This window comes from Acinonyx jubatus, chromosome D2 (assembly GCF_027475565.1).
Source record: "Acinonyx jubatus isolate Ajub_Pintada_27869175 chromosome D2, VMU_Ajub_asm_v1.0, whole genome shotgun sequence".
Lineage (NCBI taxonomy): Eukaryota > Metazoa > Chordata > Mammalia > Carnivora > Felidae > Acinonyx > Acinonyx jubatus.
The window spans coordinates 8,210,179-8,227,606 of record NC_069393.1 but is presented as its reverse complement, the minus strand read 5'-3'; the positions used below and the strand labels follow the sequence as shown (position 1 = coordinate 8,227,606).

The 17,428-nt window shown below is 46.5% G+C and overlaps 1 long non-coding RNA gene across 6 annotated transcripts in view; it reads left to right on the top strand.

The window, feature by feature from the left end:
* The first annotated feature begins 485 nt into the window (after nucleotides 1-485).
* The window catches only part of LOC113595837 (uncharacterized), a 44,238-nt gene continuing 27,295 nt past the window's right edge, over nucleotides 486-17,428 (top strand). For all 6 annotated transcript variants that reach the window (XR_003416453.2, XR_008292389.1, XR_008292387.1 and 3 more), the window contains exons 1-2: nucleotides 486-721; nucleotides 12,589-12,712. This is a non-coding gene — a long non-coding RNA (uncharacterized LOC113595837). The remainder of the gene's footprint in view (nucleotides 722-12,588; nucleotides 12,713-17,428) is intronic.

Below are 17,428 nucleotides of genomic sequence, written 5' to 3'. Positions count from 1 at the left end.
TCTGAGCATGATAAGAAAACAATAAAATAGGTCAGGGTCCTATTGCCTCTCCTGTCTTTATTCATATTTGCTGGACACAAAATTACCAGAGATGCCGTTTACTACGTGTTAGTGTCAGGCGTTGTGCATGATAAAGACAGGAGTTAGAGTCAAAAAGAATTTTTGCAGTTTAAGGCTTTATTGGGAACTAAGGTTCCGGGCGAGGTTCCGTGACTCAAGGAGGGAGTCAGGAAAATCGCACCCAGGTGTGGTGGGGTAGGGTTTTTAAGCTGTAGCAGGTCCAGGTTTAGGCTCAGGTGGGTCTTTCTCTCGTGCCATGTTGTGCTGTTGCTCGGTAGTTGGTTGACCTTCAATTCATTCTGCAGAGCCTCGGGGCTTTCCCTTGGGTTGTGTTGGCGCTCGGTGATTGGTTGCCCTTCAGTTTGCTCCGGCGCCCTGCTCGGGGCTCTCCGTTGGGTCGTGCTGGCGCTCGGTGATTGGTTGCCCTGCGGTTTCTTCCGGCGCGCTGGCGAGAGGGCCGTCCCCTTCCTAACATTCCAACCTCTTATTGGTGATAATGGGCGAGGGCTCTGATCTGGCTGCTTCCAGCAGATATAAGGGAGGTGCCATAGTATGTGGCGGTGTGAGGTTGGAATGCGCGAACAGCGCCAGACCGCCGTCTGATGAAATGCCACCTGGGAAACTTCATGAATTCGTTTCCCTACGAAACGGAGAAAACAAGGTAAGAGCATAAGTATTATACAGACAGCAACTAGTGGGGTGACTATGGGGAGGAGCCAAGTTAAGAGGGGTGATTGCCACCAGGAGGTTAGGGGGTCTGAGGATCCTGGGCGGGCGGATAGAGTTTTTTGGATTTCCTTTAGGGGTTCTATATTGGTTTCAACTAAGCCTGATTTATTGAGGTAGTTAGTAGCAACATTCTTCCCTCAGGGACAGGCATGTTCCCCCTTTTTCTGCTGTTAGGAGATCTGTCTCGTCGGTTTTGTAGAGTGACCTGTGGTAAGGAGTTGATCGGCCTTTGTAAGGCGGATAGGGCGGTTGCTGAGGCTTCTATTGCGATTTGGAGCCTGACAGGTCCCTGGAGGAGGTAATGGAGTGTGCAAGGGAGCCGGTGTCAACCCCGGCGGCCAAGAGGGACGTGGCTAGGGATAGTCCGACCATTAGTGGGAGGGAAACGGCTCGTTTTTGGAGACGGAATTCGAGGACTTGATGGAGTTCTTCCTGTCCATATAGGGTGAGTTGGGGGATAATGGTGACTAGGAGACAGATAAAAGCATTTTTGGGCATTTGTTTATAAGCTGTGCCATTACACCAATAGAATCCCCCTGGGGGAGGGTCGTGGCTAGGCATAGGCTGGGGGGAGGGGCAAGGTGGGGAGGCATGAGGGGAGTAGCATATTGGGTGAGACGTGTTGCTTTGAGGGGTCTCAGTGAGGATGGGAATCTGTAGGGAGATTTGACTTCTGGGGGTGGTTGATGGCGTTTGTGGTGTTGGGAAAGGGGGTGGGTAATGGGACGGCTATTACTGGATCCCGCTGAAGGGATGCACAAAGAAAGTAGTGTGACAGGTTGGTTAAGCCTGAGTGGTTAAGCAGGATCGCTCCTTGTCTGATTAATGTAAGCCATGAGAAGGGGTGTTGTGCAGGGGGTGCCTGTAGTTGTGTGTTGAGGTGGTCTTCTTGGTCCATGATTACTTGGGTAAGATCTTTAAGGTTGGAGAGGGAAGGAGACATAGAGGGCTCATAGGTCCGATAGATGGTTAAAGAGGAGATGGGGTTAGAGAAATGGCCGTTCTGATACAGTTTGCCCTTTATTCCGGTTTGCCAGCGGGGATCCCATGGATCAGGGACAGTAAGGGTAAAGTTGTCGTTTTTTAAGCAGAAGCGGCCCATCCTTGGTCCTGTGAAGCAGTATAGGTTGAGCCAGTGTATGTTACAATAGTGATGGGGCATCCTCCATATTGGTTGGGGGAGGTTTGGGAGCATATTTTGTCAGTTTGGTCATATAAAAAGCAAATGGCGGGAGTAATCCGCGTAGAGGCTTGGAGGGTGTTGAAAGAGGGGAATTTAAAGGTGACTTGATTTTGGCACCCAACAATGGGGCAAGGGGTAGAGGGTATGACAGAGGTGTGTCCGTTAAAAGTTTCGGATAGGTAAAAAACCCACCTATAGGAGGGTTGTGAGGGCATAAGGGGGATGATGTTAACAAGGAGTAACAAGGGAAGTATCATGATATATAAATATGGTTAGTAAAAAGGTAAAGAAGGAGATTTCGACGGGGGAGAAATCGGAGAGAGTTCCCTGAAGCCAACAGTCCGGAGACCCAGGAGAGAAATAAGAGGAGGGTGATGGGGTCGGATGAGTGGGAGAGTTGTAGCTCGTGTAATATTGTGAGTGTGAAGGTGGAAAACCGAGGGGAAGGGTCCGTCATGAAGGGGCCTGTCGGGTTAGATTGAGGGTGAGGGGGCCTGTTGGTTGGTAGGTCCACGACTCTTTTGGTATAGGGGATGAAGGGGGGGCCCGTTTGAGGTCGGAGGTGTGAACCCACAGGGTGTGGCCCAGTAATTTAGCAGCCATGGGGGTTGTGAGTATGACTGTGTAGGGACCCTCCCACCGGGGGGCAAGGGTTGGTTTTTGTCTTACTCGAAGGAGCACTGAGTCTCCTGGGTTTACAGATAGGGAGAGGAGAGATCGATGGGAGCTGGTAGAGTGAGGTCAGCGTACTCTCGGATCAGGTGTTGGAGCAGGCTGAGGTAAGGGAGATAGGCAGCCAAAGGAGGAGGATCTTTTGGTAGGGGTTGGGGTAACAGGAAGGGTCGCCCGAGACCCTTTTTTTTTTTCTTCACTTTCATGCTTTATTCAAAGTAAAATATGAATCAAAGACAGGTATTGGTAAGCAGGTTATGTCTCTAAAGAATTACTTTTTAGTTCAGAGCAGAATGTTGTCCCATCTACTGTGATACAAATCCTTTATGGACCAATGCATCTGGTATGAAGTGCGAGCAGGGAAATATAACAGAACTTTATTCCCTCCCGTGACTATAAATCTCATATGTAAATATGATTTACTGTTACTGCTACTAAACCGGTTCCGTCTTTACTTGCCCCGCCCGCCACCCTCTCTTAAATATAAAATTTGAAACATTTCCTTCAAGTCTGATGTCCGTCAGTGCAATCTGCTTTATTTGACATAAGGCATTTGGGACAGTCACTTCAGAATAGTTTTCTGCCTTTTGGAAGAGTCACAGAATGGTTTAATTCTTAAATCCATCTTTTCGTTAATGCCCTAACATACGTGAAACGCCTCTCTTCCCTTCTGGTCATTTCTCAGAAGTCAGCAAGTGTCCAAAAGATTAATGTCCAAGTAGACCAGTACCTTTAAACCCTTCTTCTGGCATACACACTTGTATGACATCATCCATTGCTCAGCCCAAGTGGGCTGAGGCCTGTGGGTCCTTGGGGCCCGGCTCGGAGTCGGGTGAGTGCTATAGGTAGGAGTTGAGGCCAAGAAAGCCGAGTCTCTATGGAGAGTTTAGTGAGATGGTCTTTTATGAGGCCACTGGCCCTTTCAACCTTACCCGAGGACTGGGGGTGGTATGGTATGTAGAGTTTCCAGGCAACACCTTTGGAGACCTGTTGGGTGACTGCTGAGATGAAAGCAGGCCCGTTGTCAGACTGTATCCTTCTCGGTGGACCAAAGCGGGGAATGACCTCCTTGAGTAGGATCTCAGCCACTGTGGAGGCCCCCTCAGATGAGGTGGGGAAGACTTCTTTCTTTCCACCCTGTAAAGGTGTCAATTATAGTAAGGAGATACCGTAATTTTTTGTGTTTGGGCATGTGAGTGAAATCTATTTGCCAGTCTTCGCCCGGGAGATGGCCCCGCATCTGAGGAGTGGGGCCTGGGCGCCTCATCCTCCCTTGGGAACTGACTGCGGCGTGTGTGGCGCATCGTGGGTGTGTTTTGGCCACCAGTTGTCGTAGGTGGGGGTGGTACCTAATGGGCTCCAGGAAGCGGAAGGTGGCCTCCGGCCCAGTGTGTAGGGTTTTGTGGATTTTTGTTAGTAGGGAAGGGACTAGGCTATTTGGGAGGGCCAGTCGGGGGCCCAGCATGATCCAGCCTGTGTTGGCGTGGGCATTGGGATGGGCCATGTATTGTTTTTGTTTATCTGGGGTACAATCGGGAGTTGTTATCTTCAGTGAGGATACCCATAGGAACTGGGTCGAGAGAGAAAGCTGTTTGTCTGGCAGTGTTGTCAGCCTTGTGATTTCCTACAGCTGTCTCTGTGGTTAGGGGTTGGTGGCCCTTGCAGTGGACAATGGCCACTTCCTGTGGGAGTTTGAGGGCCTCAAGGAGTTTCGCTATGAGTGGCCCGTTGATGATGGGGGTACCCTTAGTTGTGAGGAATCCTCTTTCTTCCCCTAAGTGGGAGTGTGTATGTGCAATAAGGAAAGCGTATTTTGAGTCTGTGTATATTGTGACCCTTTTGTTTCGGGACAATTGGAGAGCCCTCATGAGGGCTGTGAGTTCATCCTTCTGGGATGTGGTTCCTGTGGGTAGTGTCTGGGTCTCTAGAGTTTGGTTTAACGTAACTACAGCGTACGCTGCTCTTCGGTGGCCCTTGCAGTCAACTAGTGAGCTGCCGTCTACAAACAGAGTGAGATCAGGGGAAGTGAGGGGAAGGTCCTTTAAGTTAGATGGAGGTTTGGAGAGAATATAAGTTCAGTGCAGGAGTGGAAGGGTGGCTGTGAAGTGTCTTTGGGGTTGATTTGTGGAAGTTGCGTGGCAGGATTGAGTCTGGGGGAGAGTTGGAGAGATACTTCAGGATTTGCAATAAAGAGCAGATGGAACAATTGTATGCGTGATGGGGAGAGGTGTGCCAGGGCCTTATGTGTAAGGAGATCAGATAGACGGTGTGATGAAAGTACCGTTAGGGGGCAGTGTAGGGTGAGTTTGAGTGCGTCTTGGGTTAGAGTGGCGGCTGCTGCAAGTGCCCTAAGGAAGGATTGCCACCCCCTGATCGTAGGGTCCAGTTGTTTAGAAAGGTAGGCGACAGCTTGTAAACTTAGGGCCACACGGTTGGGTTAGGAGCCCTGTTGCAATTCCAGCCCTCTCATCTTGTATAAGAGGAAAGGCTTTGAAACATTAGGGAGGGAAAGGACTGGTTGAGTGGCTAGAGATGTGGCCAGGCATTGGAAGGCCCTTGCGACTGCTCCCGGGCTGGAGAGTGGGCCTTGGGGGGTTTCTTTGGCTGCTTTGTATAGGGGAGCTGCGTGTATAGCAAAGTTAGGGATCCAGTGTCGGAAGAAGCCTACTAGACCCAGGAAGGAGAGGATTTCGTCTGCATTGGTAGGTGAGGACAGGGTCTGGAGGGCTTGGAGGCGATCTTGGTTTAGGGCCTTGGTAGTAGGTGTGAGTGAGACTCCCAGGAATGTGACTGCATTAGTACAGATTTGGGCTTTGTGTGGGGAGACTCGATACCCCAGATTAGCCAGGAAATTTAGGATTTGGACTGTATCTTGTTTGGTGTGGTCGAAAGAGGTTCCACATAATAGAAGGTCATCTACGTACTGTAGTAGAGTACAGTGACTGGAGAGTGGGGCTTTGAGGAGATCCCTGGCCAAGGTCTGCCCAAAGAGATGGGGACTATCATGAAATCCTTGGGGAAGTACCGTCCATGTGAGTTGGCAGGCCAGAGAAGTGACTGGATCTTGCCATGTGAAGGTGAAGAGGAATTGGGACTCAGGATGTAAGGGAATGGTGAAAAAGGCATCTTTGAGATCAAGCACTGTAAAATGGGTCGTGGATGGGGGGATTTGGGAGAGGAGGGTATATGGGTTGGGCACTACTGGATGGATGGGAATTACAGCTTCATTGATTATTCGGAGGTCTTGAACTTGTCTATATGAGCCATTTGGCTTTTTTACAGGCAACATTGGGGTGTTGCAGGGGGAATGACATGGGATTAGGAAGCCCTCCTTGAGTAGGCGATCGATGATGGGCTTCAGGCCTAGTCGGTGGGTGTGGGAGATTGAGTATTGGGGTCTAGACGGGAATTGTGATGGATTTTTGAGTCTAATGAGGACAGGTTGGTGATGGGTGGCAATTGTTGGGGTGGATGTATCCTATACGATTGGGTCTATTGGGAGGTCCAGGTATGGGTTAAGGCTGTGGTCTGTGTCATCCGTGATAACAGCCAGTAGGAGATGAGTCGGGGAGGGAGAGGAGCAAATAGCTGGTAAATGTATAGAGGCTCCTAATTTACTGAGGATGTCTTGGCCCAAAGGGGGAAGGGGCAGGAGGGGATGACTAGGAAGGAGTGGGAGAAGTGGGGGCCATCCAGGCAGCAGGTGAGTACCGGTGTGCATGGGGGAATGGAGGGGGTGCCATTTATGCCCATGACCGAAATGGAGGATGGCGTGGTGGGGCCGGAATAGCTCGGCAGGACGGAATAGGTAGCCCCCGTGTCCAACAGAAAGGAGATGGATTACCCGCTACTTGGAGTTTTACCCAGAGTGGATCACCAGGTTTCTGAGTCTGGGCCTCGTCGGTCGTCATCCTCCGTCTCCAGGAGTTGGAAGGCAGAGTCCAATCTGGGTGAAGCCTCGCCACGTGGAGGCGTTGCGAGTCTCTCGTCCCTTGGGTTAGGACAATTGGATTTCTAGTGGCCCATTTGCTGGCACAATGGGCATGGGCTGGTAGGCTTTTTGGGATGGGGACACTGATGAAACCAATAGCCTTCTTGGCCACATTTAAAACAAGGCCCCAGAGGGGGCCGTGGTCCAGACGGCTTTACTGCGGCTGGCCTCAGGGCAGCTACCAAGGCGTGGGTTTGTAATTGTACCCTTTGTTGGAGACGGACCTGTCGCCGTTGTTCTTGAGCTTCCTCTCGGCCATTAAAAACTTTGAAAGCCATCTTTACCAGGTCGGCCATAGGGGTTTGAGGGCCGTCTTCGGCCCTTCTTAGTTTTCTTTGAATATCGGGCTGATTGGGAAATAAAATAGTGGCCAATACCGTGGCCCCGGCGGGGGTGGTAGGGTCTAGTCTGGTATATTGGGTAAGTGCCTCTGTGAGCCGGCTAAGGAAGGCTGCGGGGTTTTCGTGGGGGTCTTGTATTATTTCTTGAAGTTTGTTAAAATTTACTGATTTGTTTGAGGTTGCCCTCATGCCTGCTAGTAGACACTGGATCATCTGGTCCCGGCGCCAGTGACCATTGCCTGCATGTTGGTAGTTCCAATTGGGATCGGCCACCGGGACAGCATTGGCTCCTACGGGCATAGTGGGGTCGGTCATGTGGGTTTGGTCTGCATGCTCTCTGGCTGCGGCCTGGATGCGCTTCCTCTCCTCAGGGGTGAGGGTAGAGGTGAGGATCACATGAATGTCATTGTGAGACCGTGGGCTTGGGCGAGGTATTGGAATTCCTTAATGTATGGGGTGGGGTCAGCCAAGAATGACCCTAGCCACTTTTCAATGGCGGAGAAGTCTTGGAGGGAGAAAGGGACGTGAACGCGAACCAGGCCTTCAGGCCTTGCCACCTCACGGAGAGGTCAGATGGCCACTGGGGTCTGTTCGCTGGGAGGGTCCTGAGCACGAGTTCAGGATGATATGGGAGGCAAGGGCGGGATGGCTGGGGGTTGGGAGTATGGAGGGGGGCGAGGGCCGGTGGGCGCGTGGCTAGATCCTCTAACGGGTTGGAGATCGGGGAAATTGGTGAGGTGGGGTCGTGGGGGCGGGGGGGGGGGGGGTTGTGGGCCGGCGAGGAGCACGCATGCAGAGGGTCAGGAGGAACGCAGGTGGGGGCGAGACCTGAGGTCCCAAAAGGCCATAGCATAGGGTATTTCTCCCCATCTTCCCAGCCGATGGCAGAAATTGTCCAGATCGGTTAAGATTTGGTATTGTAAAGACCCCTCAGGTGGCCATTGAGGATCATTATCTAATTGGTACTGATGCCAGACTACAGTGCAAAAGCGGACGAGTGGTTTACCACGGAGCTCGCCTTGTAAGCCTAGGAGCCGGAAGTTTTTTAACAGACATTGGAGGGGGGTAAGAGATGGAGGCTGTTTAGACTCGTTACTCCCCATTGGCGTGGCAAGGCGAGGCGTCCCTCGTGTTGCGATAAGGGGCCTTTCGGCGTGCGGAGGAGAGGAGACTGACTTGCGAGACGTCTCTCCTGGGTGTCAGCCGTAGTTGGAAGGGGAGAAGGAGGGGTCTGTCCTACTTACCGGCTCCTGTAGGCTCTTGAGAGTAGGGTGGTTGGCATCTGGCTTGGTGAGGAGGGGGGAGTTCAGCCGAGGGAGGCGAGCTACCACCTCCCTCCCGGGTTTAGGCACCAAATGTTAGTGTCAGGCGTTGTGCGGGGTAAAGATAGGAGTTAGAGTCAAAAAGAATTTTTGCAGTTTAAGGCTTTATTGGGAACTAAGGTTCCGGGCGAGGTTCCGTGACTCAAGGAGGGAGTCAGGAAAATCGCGCCCAGGTGTGGTGGGGTAGGGTTTTTAAGCTGTAGCAGTTCCGGGTTTAGGCTCAGGTGGGTCTTTTTCTCGTGCCATGTGCTGTTGCTCGGTAATTGGTTGACCTTCAATTCATTCTGCAGAGCCTCGGGGCTTTCCCTTGGGTTGTGTTGGCGCTCGGTGATTGGTTGCCCTTCAGTTTGCTCCGGCGCCCTGCTCGGGGCTCTCCGTTGGGTCGTGCTGGCGCTCGGTGATTGGTTGCCCTGCGGTTTCTTCCGGCGCGCTGGCGAGAGGGCCGTCCCCTTCCTAACACTAAGCACCTGGGGACTGATATTCCGCACACAGCAGCAGTGAGTGGCTGGGGAACTAGCAGGTTCCTGTGGTGTGACCTTTGGTCTTTCATCCTTGGGGCCTTCCTTGGTTCCTGACTATTTGCCAGTCTAATTCTCCAGCCTCACATCTTCCCAGGAGCCCCCAAGATCCTGCTCATAAACTGATTTCCTTAGATGGACAGACTGATGCATTATCAATGGTTTGCAAGACAGAGTCATGGCTGAAATACACTTCCATTTGTTTTTTTAAGTTTTATTTATTTAACTAATTCCTGCACCCAAAGAGGACTCAAACTCATGACCTCAATCAAGAGTCATGTTCTTTGCGCACCTGGGTGGCTCAGTCAGCTCAGTGGTTAAGCATGTGATTTTGGTTCAGGTCGTGATCTCACAGTTTGTGAGGTCGAGCCCTGCTGCGTGCGGGTGAGCACAAGTCCCACTTTGGGTAAAACACAAGCCATGAGTGAGCTCCTCTCTCTCCCTCCCTCCCCCCCCCCCCATTCACTTGTGTTCTCTCTCTCTCTCAAACCAGGAAAAAAAAAAAAAAGAGTCACATACTGTTCAGACTGAGCCAGCCAGGCATCCCTATGCTTCCATTTTTATTCTTCAAAACCATTTTTGTTTATATTGGTCTGGTTTAGTTTGGACCTGTTAGTTGCTCCTCCTTCTTCTGCCAGAAAAAACTCACTTGCTTCTCAGTTTCCTTTCACTTACTTCCCTCCCACACAAAGCTCTACATCTTGCCACACCATTGGGTTAGACATGCAGCCTACACTAAAAGAAATGATCCCATTCTCCTAGACACAGATTGCTCTGACTCCAGAGGGGCCACTACCCCTTTTCTGTGACTGAGGTAGGTAGGCACAGAGAGAAGATATTTTGTTTTCAGAGAACAGAAGCACTAAGAATCATATTAGCCTGTTTTGCTAGTGGCTATCACTATAGCCAAGTAGAAAGAACCTGATGGAAAATTGCATCAAATCAGAGGACTACACACACAGAGAGAGAGAAGAAAGAAGTCAAAAGAGAGAAGCATTAACGTGACTTCCTTTGTACCACTTGTTCACCTGCTCCAGAAATACCACCTTTGTAAACACTTAGTACATTTCCTTTTGCTTCAAGGAGTCTAGTTTAGGTTTATTTCACTTGCAGTGAGAGAAATCTTCCTTTTCTCCACATCTTGAAGCCAGCTAATGAGAGAGAAGAAAATTATCTCATAATTAATTTATACTAAGTTGTAAATTATTCATGGCTTAATATTTCATTTACTCACCCAAGTTTAATTCAGATTTTTGAAGGTACACTGAAAAGTTGATACCCTCTTCCCATAACACTCTGTAGTATTTGCTTTTTTGTTCTTTTCTTCACTCTTCTTTTATTAACAGCGTTAATTTTTTTTTATTTTTCGTTTTTTAAATGTTTACTTAGTGAGAGAGAGAGAGAACAAGCAGGGGAGAGGCAGAGAGAGAGAGAGAGAGACAGAGAGAGAGAGAGAGAGAGAGAGAGAATCCCAAGCAGGATCCATGCTGTCAGCGTGGAATTCGATGTGGGGCTTGATCCCACAAACCTTGAGATCATGACCTGAGCTGAAAGCAAGCGCCAGACACTTAACTGGCTGAGTCACCCAGGTGCCCCTATTAACAGGGTTCATTTTTTAAGAGCAGTTTTAGGTTGATAGAAAATCAAGCAGAAAGTACATATTTCCCCCTGTATCCCTTCTCCGTTCCCTCAACAACTTGCCCTGTTATTAACATCTTGCATTAGTGAGGTACATTTATCACAATTGATGAACCAATAGTAATAATTATTAATATAAATCCATAGTTTACATTATGGTTCACTCTTTATGACATTATGCATTCTACGGGTTTTGACAAATACATAATGTTGTGTATCCGTCATTACAGTTCCACACAGAATATTTTCACAGCCCTCAAAATTCCCTGTGCTCCACCTGTTCATTCCTCTCCCCCCCTCAACCCCTGGTAACCACTGATAATGTTTGCTGTCTCCATTGTTTGCCTTTTCTAGAACGTCCATATAGTTGAAAGCATACAGTATGTAGTCTTTTCAGATTGGCTTCTTTCACTTAGTAATATGCATTAAAATTTCCTCTATGATTTCTCATGGTCGAATAGCTCATTTCCTTTTATTGCTAAATAAAATACCATTGTCTGGATGTACCATGGTTTGTTTATCCATTCACCTACAGGAGGACATCTTGGTTACTTCCAATAATGAATAGAGCTGCTATAGATTGTATGACCTCTTTCTCCGATGGCCAGCCTGTCCTATTTTGAAAGTTGCTTTTCATTTTTTCAAGAGCTACTGAGATGTCACTGGACTGACAACCTTCAAGCTCCCCAAGATAGTATAAATCATACCACACTCTCTTCCTAGCATCCTTCTTATAGGTTTCTATAATAGCACCATCCCATTATTGGGTCGTTCCTTGGTCTCTGTATTCTTTGTCATGGTGAACTCTTTCAGGATGTCTTCCTCTCTGCTGAGTTATCTAAACTCTTTTTATCTACATTTCCTTGTCTGTAAAATAAAGATGAGAGAGTTGCAAGAATTAAATAGATTAAATAAATTTAGAATATATATGTATATTTAGAATATAGAGATTATGTATATATTTAGAATATACTTTATATATATATTAGAATACATATATTTAGAAATAGTACCTGACACAGTATACACTATACATTTTAGCTATTATTCTTTTTACTTATTTACTGAAAGGGACATTTCTTTCATTTATTTAGTTTTTTTAATGTTTGTTTATTTTTGAGAGGGAACGAGAAAGAGAGAGCACTTGGGGGAGGAGCAGAGAGAGAGAGGTTTACAGAGAAACCCAAGCAGGCTCCGTGATGTCAGTACAGAGCCTGATACGGGGCTCAAATTCATGAAACATGAGAGCATGACCTGAGCCAAAATCAAGAGTCAGATGCCCAGCTGACTGAGCTCCAGGCACCCCAGAAAGTGACTTTTTTTTTTTAAGTTTATTTATTTATTTTTTGAGAGACAGGGCAAGTGGGAGAGTGGGCAGAAAGAGAGGGAGAGAGAGAATCCCAAGCAGGCTCCGCGCTGTCAGCAGGGAGCCCCATGTGGGGCTGAATCCCAAGACAGCAAGATCATGACCTGGCTTAAACCAAGAAGCTTAGCCAACTGAGCCATCCAGGCTCCCAACTATTATTCCTTTTATTATTAATACTAATCTGTGTGTATATAGCAATCAGAATATATATACCATTTAATAAATTTTTGAATCAATAGTTTCCTCATGGCATTGATATGTGACTGAACAGGACTTACAATTTAAAACGATGTGATAATTGTGTCAGAATCTTACCATCTATGCTGGTGGGGCTTCCCCACCACATTGCTCACCATTTGCATGGCCTTGGAGACTCCAGGCTAGGCTGCGTCTGTGGTGAGGGCCTGACAGGCAATGGCCAGCTGACCAGGCCCGGAATTGTTGAAAGAACCCGTGGCTTTCTGCCACTTCCGGGTCCACAAACGATCCAGAAACTTTATATCTGGTGCTTCTGACTTGATTCATCTCTCAGGAACTGACAGAAACTCAAATAAAATAAACCCAAAAGGCTCTGGGGAGAAAACTAGAACATTAATTCCTTAATTTTCCATAAAATCTATGATTGTCTCTAGAAAACTCGATACCATAGTCCTACCTCAGTCTGTGGGCTTAAAAATATCTCCCCCCAGTTTGCATACAACCGGTGCCATTTGAACATGAGGATACAAAACACATCAATGCTTCCTTCATATCCTCTTCCTGTTTCAGCAAGGAATGATTAAAGTTGAGCTGATGTCAATGTGTGCTGGGCACCCTGTGACCCAAGTCTCAAAGTGAAACATATCCAAGTTCAAATAATCCAACCAGCTTCCAGCTTGTTTCTGCAGTGGAGGTAGGTCCATCTGCTTCTAGGGGTTGTTGTGGGAATAAACAGAGAATGTATTTCAAACATCTAGCAGAGAGCCTGCCCCAAGTTCACTTGCTTGTCCACCTGGTTGCAAGCTCAGGGAGAGCCCAATTCCTGCTAAGTGCCCACACCCTACTCCATGGGGATTTCTACCTGAACCTCTCTTGGCTAACTTGCCTTAAGGCTTAGATATAGCTAGCTTTTCAAAAGTTGAGTCAAAGATTAAATTTTTTTTTTTAAAGTTAAATCTCTTTGGACCACAATAGCACTTGAGACTTAATTACTTTATAAATGAGCTTTGATCTCTCAGTTGTGACAGGCTTTCCACCCTCCCTCCTACCCACAGTTCAGTTGACTATGCCTAATTATCTTATCTTGCTAAGTCATTAAATATGCATTTGCTAAAGTCATTTCCCTTCTCTCCTCCCTCCCCCCCCCACCCTCTCTGGAGATTTTATCCTAATTACTGATTTGCTTTCCTTCATGAGAGTATGATTAGTTGGTGAATCTTTTATTCGCTAACGTGTCTATGTGGCAGGGTGGTCTCGTGGCTCCTTCTGTGCCGATGCTAGTCGAGTCCTTCTTCCCTTTTCTCTCCAAAGAAGAGAACTGGTAGAAAGAGAAGTCCAAAGTATACAGTTGGTCTAAACGAGCAATTTTTGGACTGGGTAAACCATTGGTGTCTTAGGCAGGGTTCCTCTATAAGCGAAGACTGAGACAAAATCTGCTGGGCAGTTAGTTTGCCTGTTGGCGGGACATGTAAACCCAGGGACAAGAGTAAGACACCAAGGTGAGGATAAAAGGATGGAGTGAGAGGTAATGCATGGGCATGTTGCCAAGTTCACCACTGTTCTGGTGCACAGGCGTTCCAACCTACTGAGCCTGGGTCTATGTTTCTTCATTCACTTAAACCTTTTCTGCGCTCTCTCTCCATAGTAACTTCATGTGCTGCACACAGGCACATTTCTCCACCACCTTGCAAGAATTATTAATCTTCTCCTTCTGCTCTTTTTCCTGCAGTAAATTACGGGGACTAGGGTTGGGATGCCATTGATAATATCTATCTTGCAAGACCCATATCAGACATGAGGTTGACAAGTGAGAAACCAGGACCTCCAGAGAGTGCTAGGGGGCCAAAAATAGCATATAATCTCGAGAACTTTCGAGGCCTTTCCAGGTCCTTCCCTAACCTCCACGTACATTGCAGATCATACATAAAGCGTTTCTAGGCTCAACAGGACAAGGCAGATTAAGGACCAATCCCCTGCCTTCTCATTGGCTGCCCTTCCAGTAATAAAGCTTTCTCTGCTTCAAACTTGATGTTTCAGAGATTTGCTTACTGAGCATCCGACACAGGAATCTGATTTCAGGGTTTGGCAACACTGTGGCATTTTCTGAGGATCTTGCCAACACAGGATTCTGAATGTCCTCCCCGGGGAAGTAGGAGACAGCGTGCATCCATTGACTCTTGTTCCCTATCAGTCATAGGACTTGGCTCCCGGGTTGCACCTTGGGGTAGGAGGTGTATGAGTAACCTTGTAGGCGGTAGAAACCTCAGGCATGTCATGCTGCAGAGCCAGAAAAGCCCAGAGCAGGAAGCACCAGGGCGTAATCCAGGCACCGCACTGTCAGAAGTAGCAGCCTGAAGCTGGTAGACACCTGAGTAGGAGTGGAGGGGACCAGCGCATTAGAGATCAAATTGGCATGTGAACCATCAGCCCTTTTAATTCTCCTTCCAGTCTAATTTCACAAAGGATACAGCCCTTTCTCAAACCCTATATCTGGTGCTACTCATTTTGAACTAAAGGCTAGAAGGAACATCAAAAGTGATTCTCAACGACACTCTTGGTGTATCGATTATTTCAAATAACATTGTAAAACTCTCCAAAATCATTTGAACCTGCATGCAAACATACCGCAGAACACATTTAAGAGGAGTGTTGAGTTGGGGAAGGAGGCATGGAGTCAAGTCAAGCAGCAATGAGATGTCCCCACTCCCCAAAGCATTAGGAGTTTGCTTAAAGCACCTTGACACTGTCCAATGGAAGCTCGTGGCTGGTTGGAAAGCTTCTGCCGCGGATTCTGAATCCCCTTTAGAGTAGGGAGTGGGATGATTTCAAACCTGAGATGATGGAGGCACAGAGAGAATGCTGCCTTACAAACCAGAAAGTCCTGGGGGAAATATTTTCTTCTGACAATGAAGGAGACCATTGTCTGCTTCTGAAGTGGCTTACTTGTGATTCAGACAGAGCATTTTTATATTTCTTCGGCGTAACAAAAGTAATTTAGAGTCTAAATTTAAATGTGCACGATTCCAGAGGGCAGGGAGTTGATTTATATACTTATCACATTGTGGCTAATCATGTATTTGAAGAACAAGAGGAAATTACACTAAGTAAAGCAGGCAAATATGTAAAGGCCAGAGTGTCTTCAGAAATCAATTACTAGACTCTGGTTAAAAGTCACACGCATGATAACTGACAGGAGAGGTTTACATTCAGATCTGTAGAGAAAGCATGACCTTCACCTTCTAAGTTAATGAAAGAACACTTTGCGTTGCCCTGAGGAAAAACAACAATCCTCTAGCTCACAGAAAAGTGAGCTATTTAACTATATAAACTATAGAAACGTGCTTGTAGTTTTCATCAGCTGCAGTTTCTCATTCTGAGGTTGTTTTCAGGAAGAGAGCCTGACCTTAGGATGCGATAGTAGGATATTTGCCTTAGAAGAGTCAGCCTGTAACCCTTAAAAATCTTGCAAGTGCGTTACAATTTCTGGAGGAGAACAGATGTTATGGTATTTGTCTTTGCTACTTCTGCTCTGAGACCATGGGAATTTGAGCAAAGTCGATATCCCAGATGACACTGTGGAGAAAGAGAAAGGCAGAAGGGAGACCCAGCGAGAGAATGTTTGAGTGAAGCAGGTGTGTATGGTGGAGGCAGAATGTTGGAGGTAGGACAGAAAGTAGAAAGGAACATTTGTAAGATTAGTCCTCTTTATATAGTATGGGGAGTAAAGACAGAAGACAATGTGTCCAGAGAGAGATGGACAAGGTCAAGGCCTTAAGAAACAAAGGCTATTTAGAAGTTTATTTTAGAAGCTGCACGCAAGATCATGATAAGGGGGTTATGCTAAAGGCATGTCTGTATGAATATGGGATTTAGCGGTAAGCTATAGATACGTTTGGCTATAACTCAAAAAAATGATTAAGGATAAGAAAAGAAAGTTATGACTTTCCTCTCCTGCTTCAATAATAATTGAGAAGATTCACATTTGCTGTTCTGGAATGAAGGCATGGCAAAAAGTTCAGACTGAGCTTGGTAATAACAGGAAAAGTAAGATTGGGGTGTGTGTGTGAGAGAGAGAGAGAGAGAGAGACGCTGTAGGAGGCTTCCACTTAAAACCAGCCAGCCAACATGTTTATATATGTGATCAACTTCTTTAAATTCTTATCAAGGGGATTAAAAAGATAAATTTTAAAAATACACAATGCTTTATAATTGACTTGGGAACATCAGATGCAGATCATATAGAAGATAAATTTTAGTCAAGGAACACAAGAGAAACTTATAGAGGTTATCAGCTTCCAGTAAGCCAATAAAATAATAAATGAATAGAAAGACCATAAACTTTCTCTTAAATACCAAGAAAAGCTGAGGCACACACAATTTATGACAGTCTCATTGTGAAGATTGTTAGAATGTAATCAGAGACCCTAACCACATTAGATGTTTCAGTATTTTAAAGTATAGAAACAACAAAAAACAGCAAGGAGGATTCAGTACATTTGATTTACCACCTGCTTGAAGCATGGATACAGATTATTAACAGGTATGATAAAGAGTAATATTTACTGAGCATTGTTCAGGCACACAGTAATGTTGGATGCTTTATCTCATGTAAGTCTTCTGACAATGCAAGGAAGTCAGACATTGTTATTTTCATTCTACAGAGGAGAAAACAGATTTAAAAGGTTGGGAAATGTATCATTCAGTTTCATTCACCCCATGTTCATAGTACCTAGTCTAATGCTTGGCAAATAAAGATATTTAGTAACTATGTACTGAACAAATGAATGATGCTTAAATGAATGAATGAATGAACAGAGTAATGATGCCTACATTCACAGCTTGGACTGCCTAACGTCAAATCTTTAAAACCTCTTCTCTATTGCTTGTAACTAACAGGACTGTGACACACAGTTTGAAATGAGAGTTTCATAATATTAATACTTGAAGCAGCCACCAAGACAAATAAGTTATATCCTTTCTTGGACACTTGGATGACTAATCCAATGGGATATCTACCAAACCAATCCTAACACCTATGGAGAAAATAGGTGTTTAGCCCCTCCTTCATTTTCCAAACCAAAAATTAGTGCCTACATTCAAGATAGGCTTAAAAAACGACTAGGGGGAAGCATAATCACAAAGTGCCTGCAAAACCCCATCCTTACAAATAAATTAAACCCCAGAGTATTCAACAATCAGGGAGTCATCACAGTCTTTTTTAAAAGCGGTGGCGAGGCGGGGAGAAAAAGAAACAGTGCTTATAGGGAGTCAGGAGTGAGGACCCTTCAGAAAAATTTCAAAATATGAACTGAGAAAGAAAAAAATCAGAATTGGTGCAACATAGGTGATGTATGCCATGCTCACCACAGCAAGGAGAAGTCCTGTCCCATGTTCACTTACGTATCTTCTT